Source organism: Balaenoptera ricei, chromosome 11 (genome assembly GCF_028023285.1).
Source record: "Balaenoptera ricei isolate mBalRic1 chromosome 11, mBalRic1.hap2, whole genome shotgun sequence".
NCBI classification, from domain to species: Eukaryota; Metazoa; Chordata; class Mammalia; order Artiodactyla; family Balaenopteridae; genus Balaenoptera; species Balaenoptera ricei.
Genome location: NC_082649.1, coordinates 76,136,556 through 76,149,856, shown reverse-complemented (window position 1 = coordinate 76,149,856; position 13,301 = coordinate 76,136,556). Strand labels below are relative to the sequence as shown.

General features: G+C 38.8%; 1 protein-coding gene across 5 annotated transcripts in view; it reads left to right on the top strand.

Moving 5' to 3' along the window:
- CFAP20DC (CFAP20 domain containing) overlaps window positions 1-13,301 on the top strand; it is a 291,020-nt gene that overhangs the window by 236,738 nt on the left and 40,981 nt on the right. The gene's annotated exons all lie outside the window — the stretch shown is intronic.

The following is a 13,301-nucleotide window of genomic DNA, read 5'->3' as shown; positions in this document are numbered from 1 at the left end:
TGGCAAATTTTGGTAGGATAAATATATGGGGGAAACTAATGGAAGATGAGAGGTAGTTAGTAAGGTTTGTTGTATAGAGTCCTCTGGTGCCATCCCTGTCAAGAGTCTAGAGTTGTCGCCAACGATTAAGAATCATCCTACCCTTCCTGGAAGAGGTGGGTAGAGCAGAGAGTTTTTCTTTTGTCTGCTTCTTCTCATTGCCTTCAGCTCAAAATAATCGTTAGGTCAAATTGGCATATTTTAAGATGGCATATATTCGGAACCCCTTCACTTCTTTATATATTTATTTATTGTCTGTCTCTGCCCCTAAACTATAAGCTCCATATGAGCAGGGACTGTGGCTTGGTCACCACTCTGTTGTCAACACCTAGAACTGAGGTATAAAGTGGCATAGAGCAGGCATTCAGATATTTTTTGAATGTCCCCCAAAGATAAGAAGATAAAACCTGTTATTTGGAGGGACAGTTGTTTCCCCTGCATCTTCAGTGATGTTTATTTGGAATGAAAAATCCTCATTCTGTGTGCCTCCTTCTGCTGTAAAATAATATTTAAGTCTCCCATAGAAATATAGAGGTTTAAAAAAAAAAAAAAAGAAATATAGAGGTTCTGAAGGACCTCTTGAGAAATAAACCATAGCTTTATACAGTTTTGCTCCGCCTTTATTTTTCTGGTGGGAAAATACACTCAATAGATGTCATTCACCTATGCATGCTTTAGTAGACATGAGTCAGGACCCTCCTCATAAACCCAACAAAAGCCCAAAAGTGGACTCTGGCCTACCCTGGATCTCAAGCCTTTTAAATTTTTATAGCACTTTTTGCTATCTGAAATCATATTCATTTTTGTAGGGGAGGAAAAACTTTTTCCCTCTACTAACACTGTTACTTCCTATACAGGAAGTGAAGGAAGGCTTATACCCCAAACCACATGAAGTGAGTTGCCCATAGGAAAGAAGAGCTAGGTTCTCAGAAGAGGTAGAAGAAAAGTGTATTCAGCCAACCAAAATCAAAGCTACCACAATGTGTACTAATGGGTAGGCTTTAACTCTTCCAACAGGTCACTTCATACATATTTATTATGTGCCATGTATACTCTTTCTTTTCCACTTCTCTTTAAGAAAAAGTGAATAGGAATAACATTGAGATTACTTTGAATTATTTTCAGTGTAATTTTTAGGGAAATTACTTACATATCTCCATAATGAACCTATTTTGGTAACATTACACACAACAAATATCTGATTGTCACACACTAGTTAGCAGCATTTAGCAGTATTATTAAATTTCAAGCACAAAAAAAGAGAATTTTACCCCCCAGAAGGCTGAGAATTACTGTTTTAACAGATAAAACTCCAGACTGCATTGCAAAGATCTGCCACACAAAATATAATCATTATTTTATAGTTATAACTATGGTTTTTTAAGAGCAAGAAACAAACCATTAATCAGCCAATCTAATTAATAAGCATTAGATGTCTTGACATTTAAATTGACTTCATGCAAATAAAATAAGCAAATTGAATTTTCTGATTTACTCATCAGGCACTCTATAGATACATTTTGCATTCACATCTTTAAAACGTAATAAGAGAAATTTCATCTGTGTCTGGTGTGTCTGTTCCTGCCAAATTCCATAACCAACTTGGATGACACTAAGCTGACACTAAACTCACATCACTTTTTTTGCCTTCATTTTATTATTATGTGATCTTCCCAGGTAGCTGATTTTTGTGTGTGTCTTAATTGAAGCATTCTGAAGTTACTACATATTTCTGCTACTTAGATGAAACTTCTGGCATGAAAATACCAAGGGAATAAATTGAAATGTTCATTCCCATGGCCCTCATCATAAAAGAAAGTTTTCACTTTATCCTGACTTGACTTTGAATATTTAGGGAAAATGCTCAATGTGTAGCCTTAGTTAATGGCACTACAATGTCACACTCCCTGTTTAACATTCAGCTTTGTTAATCAAGAAAACCAGATTGGCTCTCTGCATGTTGATTAAATTGATTACAGCTGTAGGCCTTGATAGCATTTTCTTTTTTCAAGTGTCTCTAATTAATCAGACAATGCTTGATTAGTTTTTTCTGTTTTGAGGAGATAAGTTGACTTCCTTGAGAATTTTCACCCCAAAAGTATTCCCCTCCAATGAAAGGTAAAGGATAAGTGGGTCACTGCTTAGTTTTCCATGACACTGAGACCTTTTATCTTCCAGCAACTAAAAAAAAAAAAGAAAAGAGACCCTTTGAAAAGCTGATTAAAACATAATATTAAACTTCTTTTCACACACTCCCATGAATACATCTAGAATGAGAAAAGGCTGTGTGTTCCTGCTGAGCTTTTAACCAGGCCTCCCCTCTATGCTAGAGCATCTTTCGTCTTTACCATTGTAACCATTCTTTGTCAAGTTATATCATTGAATTGTCAGACCTGACATTGCAAATTTCAGTTCAGGAACCATTTTGTTTTAATAATCGGGCTTGTGAATGATGTGTTAAAAATAATAAGCCACACCTATTTTTTTAGTCATATCTATAGCATTAGATAAGGCAGCTGTTGTTTATGCAAATGAAATCTTGACAATTTCCTGGAACTTTACCAACATTTCTAAAGACGCAAAATGTTCTGCTTTCATCGCTGAAGTTGATATTTCCAATGGAGAAGGCTGCTAGGATCAGCTCAGATGGTGTGTGTTGGCACTGAGGAAGGCACCCCATTTTCCTCCCTCCTCCTCCATTGGTTGAGGGACCAGTCAATACTCCTGTTTCCAGTAAGCACTGTCACGTAAAGCACTTTTTTATAGATATTTTTAAGCCATGTTTAAGAAGAGTTTTCTTATAGATGCCATCAAATTGGAAGCTCTTGAAGAGCAAGAATCTGCCTTTAAAAAAGAAAGTAGTTTTAAAAAAAATTCACAGAGTGAGAAAAATTCAACGAGAAAAATAGATTTGAAAAACAGGTCTTACTCTTCCACCCCAACTTCACATCCCTACTCCCAGGTTAACAGTTTCTTGTGCATCCTTCAGAAACTTTCTATGCACATACAAGAAAACGTGTTTTGTTTATGTATTTTTTCAACATAAATGGGGTGAGACTCTATACTGTTCTACAACTTGATTTTTGGATTTTTACTGGATAGATTTTTGGACCTCTTGCTGAATTTGCACATGACTATCAACACATTCTTCATTAACTGCTGGATATTATTTCATTGTTTGGATGTACCATAATTTATTCAATCAGTTCTCTGCTGACAGGCATTTCGGTGGTTTCCAGCTTTTTGTTACTGTATACAGTGCTGTAGTAAATATCCTTATGCACGTATCTTTATGAGCTTGGGCAAGTATGTGTTTACAGTAAGTTTTTAACAGTGAGATTACTTGGTCAAAGGTAATTTTGATAGATATTACCAAATTGTTCACTAATTTACATTCCTTCAGCCCACACTGAGTATCATCAAACTTTAGAGCTTTGGCGAATTTGCTGTGTGTCAACAATATCTCATTATTTTAATTTGCATTTCTATAATTATATACACGGTCACATATCTTCCCATATTCGGGGGAGGCAGTACGCATTTATATGTCTTTTCTTCTGACCTGCCTGTTCATATCTTTGGCTACTTTCCTGGGACCATATCTTGTATTTGTTGATTACCCTCATATATCCGATACACTGTTGGGCACATGGATACTCAATAACTATTCGAATTTAACTTATATGGGACACACAGAAAGAATTTAAAATATTACTTGCTGGAGTGTAAGATCCTTGAGGTATACTGCCATCTCTAGAGACCTTCACTCTCACAGGATGACAAACACAAGATGTATTCTCAGGAGACTGCTGTATATTACAACCTTAATTTGATACAATGGGAGATGAATTTTGTCAAGGGGCAGGTTCTGTGTTCCTCATATGTATTTTCATATACATGTGAACTAAATTTCCAAAATAAAAATCATTATTTCTTGCCTAGATTATACAACAACAAACTCCTGATTTCTGTGGCCCCTCTCTTATTCCCCACCAATCCATTCTCCACACAGATTCCACCTTGATGTTTCTAAAATGCAAATCCAAGATTCTTCTGGCTTAAAATCCTTCAATAGATCCACCGGCCCTTCAGAATAAAGTAGGAACTGCTTAGCTTGCCATATAAGATCGCTGCCTTCTTCAGTAATTGTTAGTATGTCTTCATTCCACACATATATAAACACCCAGTGCCCATCACTTCACACTGCTAGAGGGACCTCAAGCTCTTTACATCTTTCTGCTGTGGTGCATGCTGTTTGTCCCTTTTAGAATATTCTTCTGTCTTTTCTCTATCTTGTGGCCTCATTCTCATCCTTCAGGAGGAATCTTGTCATCACTTTTGCTAAACATAAAAAGCCTTGCCACAGCCCTTCTCCTAACAGTAAAAGGTCCCCTGGGCTTACCTCTATTTAACAATACTTGCTTCACTCCCTTGCAAGTGTTCGTCTAACAGTCTGTCTCTAGGAGACTGAATTCCTCAAGGATAGGAATCATGTCTTATTCCTCAGTACACAGCACAAAGTCTGCAACACTGCAAGGGCTCAATAAACATATATTCAATTTAAAATTAGAAAGCAGCTAAGCTGACAACAGTGTAGAGAAGCCTTTTTCCATGTTGTTTCAAGTAAATGGGATATTAGCTGTTCACATGTTAGAGTTGGATTTGATGGCTGATGCCTGGATTTGTGCCTCCAGAGTTGAATTATCTGCTGTATCTAATGAGTCAATGTATGTCATTAATATTTTCTTAACCTAAGGGAAAATACTGCCAAACAGGAAAAATATTCAGTTCTGCAGAGAATGTATAAAGAATATTTAGTAGAGTAAAAGAAGTTAATGATTTTTGTGATTTCTTGTAGCACTGAGCCCTCGGAGAGAGCAGTGTCCTCTCTGTTTTACGGGTTTACTTGCAAAGACATGGGCAGGAGAGGTGATTTCGTAGAGGCCAGAAGAAAGAAAGAATATGATTTTCCTTTTGTATGACTGTTTGCTACATGTGTCTAGATAAACGTGGATTTATGTGAGATAAAAATACAGTACTTGTTTACATAATGTGTTTCCCAGCCTTTGCTATGGAAGAGACACGATCCTATTCCAGATGTCACCATAATGTAGACATCCTCTGAGAGCACTTTTATGAAGGGAAAAGAAGAAATGTCTGAGAAGAATAATTCTCATAACATTCTCAACTAGCTGCCTTTTCTGACTCCTCTTATTCCTCCAGCTACTCTCAGAGCATGTTCTCCTGACCTCCTCTCTAGCAGGTCTTCCTCAGAGGATTGATCCACCTTCCAATCTTTTCACTCTCACCTGTATATCTTTCTCTTATAGCTCTGGCCTTCCTACAAGTATCCATTCATTCATTCAACAAACATTTACTGAGTATCTGTGTCAAGCCCAAGGTGAAGAAGACAGACATGATTGCCTGCCTTACAGAACTTACAGTCTGGGCATAGCTCTTCTTAAGGAGGCCCTCTCTCTTTCTAGATTCTGGTCACTGTTCCTACCTCGTCCCTTAAGGCTGGGGGTGGAGGGATGGCAAAATCCCTAGGATTCTATACTGTCCCATGTGGTTCCCCTATACCCGTCCTTACCTTTGTAAGAAGCCCTTTCTTAAACCCTCCTCAAATCATGCTAATTTGAGTGTGCCAAGTGTTTTCTGCTGGAACATTGACTGATATTAAACTTGCAGTAAACTTAGAACTCAGGCAAGGCTTCTCTGAAGTAAAATCTGACCTGAAAGATGGAGAAAGTAAACTAGGTGTTTTAGTCCATTTAGGATGCTGTAACTGTATACCATAGAGTAGGTGGGTTATGAATAACAGAAATTTATTTCTCACAGTTCTGGAGACTGAGGTGTCCAAGATCAAAGTCCTGGCAGATTTGGTGTCTTGTGAGAGCCCTCTTCCTGGTTCATAGACAGCTATCGTCTCACTGTGATCTCATATGGCAGAAGAGGCAAGGGAGCTCCCCGGGGTCTCTTTTATAAGGGCACTAATCCCATTCATTAGATCTCCACCCTCATGACCTAAGCACCTCCCAAAGGCCCTGCCTCCAGACACCATCATATCGGGAGTTAGATTTCATCATACAAATTTGCAGGGGAGGTGATATAAACATTCAGTCTATAGTATTAGGCCATTATGGTAAAAGAGACTAAGGATGTGGCTCTCCATCTGAAGCCTGGGGGTAGAGTGGCAGTAACAGTGAGGGAAAGGCACAAAACTGTGCTGTAGAGATAGTAAGGATCAGACTATGCAAAGCTTTAAGCCAGTGCAGAATTTGGGATTTTGCCCTAAGAGCAAATTTTGAAAAGCTCACTCTGGATTCAAGGGAGTCCAGGTTGGCTGGGAGAAAAACAAGGGAGAGATTCTAAAAGCATAGATTAGAATGGTGGCAAATGGGTGTGGAGCAATGTCAGCATATTCAAGAGCTAAGACTGGGACCTGGTAATGGATCCTAAATATTTCTAACACATCTTCACAAAAGAAACAACCAAGACCTCAGGTTCTTCATGTGCTAAACCAAACTCCTATGACATCTCCCTAATTTCCCAGTTCATTCATTGGTACCAATACTGTTTTATTCCCAGAACCCAGACTTTAAGCTTCCTCATTCTCTCTTCAGACTGGCTTCTACCATGTGACAGGAAATGTGGTCACCAGTGGCATCTGAGTTGCACTTCTTTTGGCTTCCATCTTCATTGTGGGACCATCTCTCTTTTTCAGATCCAGTTTCAGAAGTTGTAGGGAAGCACAATGATTGGCCCATATTAGGTCAGTTGTCTACCCATAGGCCAGTCAGCTGAGGCTCTGGGCTCATGTAGGAACATGATCATTCCCAGAGTCGTGTGGTCAGAGGGAGCCGTTCCAAGGAGAAGGGAGAGGAAGGAGTTCTGGACAGACAGTTCCTTACCTCTCTCCTACTGCATCTTGGAGAGAGATTAGAATTGTTCCTTAGAAGCCCCAAGGGGTAACAGTAGGGGAAACAGGTGAAAATGAAAAGGAAATTTTTTTCCTCAACATAAGGAAAAACTTTCTAATAGTCAAAGCTATTGGAAGATGAAATATGGTCTTTGAAAGTAGTAAGTACACAGTTACTGATGGTAATCAAGTATAGACTAGGTAAGCACTTGTTGGGAGTGTTGGAGAAGGCCTTCAGAACCAGAACACTGAGAATCTGGTTAGAGAGCTCCTGCAGGAAACAAACCAAAAGTAAACAATAACATCTTAATACTTGCTCCAGTCCATACTAAGACACATGCAAAAGAGTTCCCAACATACACTTTGTGTTTCCAACTTATTGCTTGAGCGTCCTGGTTCAAATGAGAGATGAATCCTATGAAGAAAAGCTATTGAGAGCTCTTATGCTTCAATTTCAAAAAAATAGAAACATATATTTTCTTAGTTTTTCATCCTAGTAAACATATTTCTGAACCAGCATGCTGTTTTCTGAGGCAGAAAATTAAAAATTTTCTGTCTTGGCTATAAAGAGGCAAGTGTGTGTCCCCAGGTTGACCCCAAATTGTGTGTGTACCAAGCACATGATGAGAAAACAATAGCATGTTCCTAGCAGGTAGAGAAAGAGTAAGATAGAGGCAAAATGCAAGAGTGGGTTGCAACAGCAGCATTATTTATTGTCATGGAAACTTTCAACTCTGAGTGGCGCTCAGTATTCTGGACTAACAAAGAGACTCAACAGTCATGCATTCAGTAAATATTGAGGAAGTGCATATTCTGTGCCAGGCACTCTGCTAGGTGCTGGGTAGAGTCAAGTGAGGGAGACTTCATTCATTGAACGATCAAACAAATGAGGATGTAATTATGAACTCAAATAAGAGCTCTTAAAGAGAAGATCACAGTTGCTCTATTAGAAGAAGTAACAAAGGAACTCAGCTAGATTAGAGAGCGAGCGTCCAGGAGGACTTCTCAAGAGTGTGATGCTTGAGCCAAAATGTGAAGGTTGGGTATGATTTTACCAGGATAAGGAGGGGGTGGGTAGGAGCAGGGGAGGAGAACATGGCCTAGACAAGAGGGCACAGCCTGGGCAAAAGTCCTATGATGGCAGGGAGCATGGCATATTTCCAGGAATCAAGAGAAGCCCAGTGTGGCTGGAGCATGGTGAGTGAGAGGGAGAACAATGCAAGATGAAGTTGGAAAAACACATAGAGACGAGGCTATGCAGTCCCTCAAAGGCCAAGGTAATAATTCTGGTCTTTCTCCCAAATACGATAACTTCCCAGTGATATTGAAGGGTTTGAAAAAGAGGTTGACATAATCAGATTAGCATTTTGGCCATAGTGTGAAGAACAGAGAAGTGAAGCCAGAATGAATGACTCTAAGGGGATCAATTCAGAGCTTTTACTGCAGATAACAGGAGGCAGGGTAGTTGCTTGGACTTTGGTGGTGGATGTAGAGATGGTGAGAAAGGTAGATTCATAAGGCATTTAGGAGGAAAATTGACAGGAATTTTCATAAGAGCCTTGAGAATGTTCCACTTCACAGTTCCTTCCTCTAAGACAGGTGTCATTCAACTACAGCCTATGGGCCAAATACTGCCCATTGCAGGATTTTTTTTTTTCTTTTGTAAATAAGATTTTATTGGAACACAGCCACGCCACTTGTTTACTTATCGTTTATGTCTGCTTTCACACTACAGCAGCAGAGCTGAATAGTTGCAGCAGAGACCTGTGGCTTGTAAAGCCTAACATATTTACTGTCTGGTCCTTTACAAAGGACCATGGGTTTTACACTACAAAAACATCACCTCCGTGATATTCCAAGATGCAGAAGTTCTTAATTCAGGGTCCAGAAGTCCACGAATGGGCTTCAGATGATCTCTGTCTCCTAAAATTGAAAGAAAATTTGGTATTTTTGGTCATTTTTCTAGGAAAACAGTTTTCACCAGGTTTTAAAAAGAATCTATGAATTCTCCCCGAAGTGAGCTATTTCCTAGTCCTCTCCCTAGTCTGTTCCCTGGCCCTAGAAGATGTTTAAAACCCAGACTGCTTTCAGTGAATAAGAAATTTACACTGGTACCAAATGATAAATATCAATAAGTATTGTATAGAAATTGCTGCAAATTGCTAAATTCCTAACAGAAGATCTCCTGTATAAGTATTTCACACTGGGCTGGCTCCTCTGAACAGGTAGTTCAGTGCTGTAAATGAGAGCTACGTAATAATTGTTGTCATGTTTTAGATTTCTCAAATAATTACTCACCCAAATAAATATTTAAATGTATACAAGATTGTAGGCAGTTTCCTTACAAGGGAATTCCTTTAGGGAACACACAAATAAGCTGATCAGCCCACAGCAGCCCATGTTGTTTTCTGTTAGCTAGAATGCTTCTTCCATCTGACTATGAGCTCTCTGATTCCCCAGGGTCTGACACACAGCAGTTCAGTAAATGATTACTGTATATGTAGACAGATGATCAAGCTAACTGTTGCTCTCATATCATGCATGTATTTGTATATATGTGTGTATGTGTGTGTACATATATGATGTATTTATAGGAAGCACGTTAATGAAATAAATGTGTGTAAAATTCTCTTGTAAACAAAATCTTGTTTTTAAATGAAGGAAGTGAAACCATAGTCTATCTTAAGTGAGGACATTATCCTCAGTTGTAAAAATATCTGAGTCAGCTCTGATTCAGTTAAAGCTCACTGCCTCCCTTCAAAACTCTAACATGCAAGTTGAATGGAAAGAGCATGGTATTTGCGGGGGACAGGATTTTAATGTTAGATGAATTTGTCCACTGTGAGGATTCACAAGATGGTATTTATCTTTCATCTACATTATATTTTTTATGTGGTATTTGAAGTGAACCCATTGTCTTGACTCTTAAATAAAACACACCTTCTGGTGACAGAGCTCAGCATGTATATATGTGCCTGCAAGTCCTTTCTCTTCCGTTTCAAGAGGAGAGGCGGGGTGGGAGGCCTGCCTGGGTCCACGAGAGAAAGGAGGGGGAAGCAGCCCCTGAGCGTGCTCAGAGAGCAAGCCTGACTGAAAAGGATGCTTCTCCACCAGGGGACCTGGAGGTTTTCATTACAGGTAGAGGGAAAAGGATTATAGTCAGAGCTGAGGAAACCAAACAAAAGAGAGTGTCAAGTCCAAACGACAGGGCAAATATGGAAACGGGAGAACGAAGAGCAAGAGCAGCCTCCAGAGCGCAGGCAGCCGGGGGAGAAGCAGGCCGAGGGAGCGGCTCCGAGCTGAGCTGGGGCTTGACACGTGGCAACGGGCCTGATCTGGCACTCCCCCGCCCCTAGGTGTGTGCGGCCTGCTGCTGGGAAGGCATGGGGGTCAAAACGTGGCTTAGCATTACATATCACATATAAAAATGTAAACATGTGAGGTACAGGTGCTAGACTACACATTTCTGGCTTATTAACAAGTCACAGAAAAAAAAGATTGCTCTTGAAAAAATGAAATTATTAAATGTATATGAAGTAAAATAAAAACAAAACAAACAAGAGAAAGAGGAATGTTATATGATATCACGTATGTGTGGAATCTAAAAAATAATACAAATGAATCTATATACAAAACAGAAACAGACTCACAGACACAGAAAATAAACTTACCAAAGGGGAGAGGGAAGGGGAGAGGGATAAATTAGGAGTATATGTATACAACCTACTATACATAAAATAGATAAACAATAAGGTCTTCCTGTATACCACAGGGAACTGTATATTCAGCATCTTGTAATAACCTATAATGGAAAACAATCTGAAAAATATATATATATTACATATGTAACTGAATCACTCTGCTGTACACCTGAAACTAACACAATATTATAAATCAAATATATTTCAATAAAAATAAAATACATTTTAAAAATACTTAAAACAAAACAGAAACAACATCACCAGGGTGGGAAAATGGTATAACCTGAAGTGTCTCAAGGTGTGGTGTGGTCTGTGGACTCATGATCCCAAAAGATGGAACAGTTCCAGACGCAAAAAGGTGGTCAGTCTACATATTCTACCCTCCTCTCAGGAGATTCACAGTCTGTTAAAGGCTCTTAAAAGTCCTGCAAGAAAACCTACTGGTTGACTTTGTTTAGCCAAATATTTTCCATATTTTATAGTTAACATGGAAACCCTTTATTTCAAAATATACTTTGTTAATGCTTACTTAATAAAAAGCCAAACAAATGAGTTGTTTTGATTAAAGTTTCTTAATTGAATAAAATCTTCTAAATCTTAACATCACTTGTCAAGAGAATTCTGCAGTCATTTTTTTTTTATATCTTTACTGGAGTATAATTGCTTTACAATGTTGTATTAGTTTCTGCTGTACAACAAACTGAATCAGCTATATGTATACATATATCCCCATATCCCCGCCCTCTTGAGCCTCCCTCCCACCCTCCCTATCCCACCCCTCTAGGTCGTCACAAAGCACCGAGCTGATCTCCCTGTGCTATGTGGCTGCTTCCCACTAGCTATCTATTTTACATTTGATAGTGTATATATGTCAATGCTACTCTCTCACTTCGTCCCAGCTTCCCTTCCCCCCGCAGTGTCCTCAAGTCCATTCTCTACATCTGCATCTTTATTCCTGCCCTGCCATTAGGTTCATCAGTACCGGTTTTTTAGACAATGGAATATTACTCAGCCATAAAAAACAACGAAATTGAGTTATTTGTAGTGAGGTGGATGGACCTAGAGTCTGTCATACAGAGTGAAGTAAGTCAGAAAGAGAAAAACAAATACCTTATGCTAACACACATATATGGAATCTGTAGTCATTTTTACAAGATAAAATTAGATGCACCTTACCCCAGAATAAACTCACAACATATACCAGAATAAACTCCAAATGGATCCAAAATCTAAATGTGGAAAATGAAACCATGCAAGTAACTGGAAGAATAAAAGGGTGAATTTCTATAGAACCTGGTTGTAGGGAGGAACTTCCTAACTCTGATTTGAAATACAGAGGCAGGGACTTCCCTGGTGGTGCAGTGGTTAAGAATCCACCTGCCAATGAAGGGGACACGGGTTCGATCCCTGGTCCGGGAAGATCCCACATGTCACAGAACAGCTAAGCCCGTGTGCCACAACTACTGAGCCTGTGCTCTAGAGCCCGCAAGCCACAACTACTGAGCCTGCATGCCACAACTGCTGAAGCCTGCACACCTAGAGCCTGTGCTCAGCAACAAGAAAAGCCACCACAATGAGAAGCCTGCACAATGCAACGAAGAGTAGCCCCCGCTCGCCGCAACTAGAGAAAAGCCTGCACGCAGCAACGAAGACCCAAAAGTAAATAGATAAATAAATAAATTTATTTAAAAATACAAATAAATAAATACAGAGGCAATAAAAGAAAAGATTGATGCATATGACTACAGAAAAATTAAAAACCTGTTGCATGGCAAAAAATATCATAAGCAAACACAGATGACAAAATGAGGGAAAGAGACAAAATAAAAAGACCTGATGGAAGAAGAGCAAAAGACATGAACAGACAGAAAAAAAAAGATAGAGATATAAAATACACACATGCATACACCTATATACACATATATATTAAATAGCCTTAAACATACGAAAAGAGTCAACTCTACTCATAATGTTCATAATGAGAACAAATGCAAAAAAATGGAAATCAAAACTACTTTAAGTTATCAGTTATTATCTCTCGGATTGGAAAGCATTAAAAACTTGACAACGTAATATTGTGACATGTCTGTAGACAAACCAGCACTCTCAGACATTGCTGTTGGGAATGCTGATGGGTACAACCCTTGTGAAAACAATTTGTCAGTATCTAACAATACCAAGCGTGCATTTACCTTTTATTCCAGGAATCCCACTTCCAAGAATTTATCTTGAAGGTATATCTCCACATATACAAAAATAGATATGCCCGAAGTTATTCATTGTAGCATTAATTGCAATAATCACAAAATATTTAAAACTTGCCCAAACATAGGACAGTGGTGTAATAAATGTATGCCACACTGCGGAGTACTATGCAGCTGTAAAAAAAAAAAAAAGAATAAGGAAACTCTCTATGAACTGGTATGAGTGATTTCCTGGATACATTTTAAGTTGAAAAAACGAAAGTGCAAAAGAGTAATTATAGTATACTACCTTTTACATTAGAAAGAAGAGGAATGAAAAAAATAGACGTGTATCTGCTGAATTTTTGCAAAAAGAAACAGAGACACAAGAACTAATGAAACTGATTACCTCTGGAGGAGTGGGTGGGGATGGTGTTGAAATGATGAGGGGGTGGA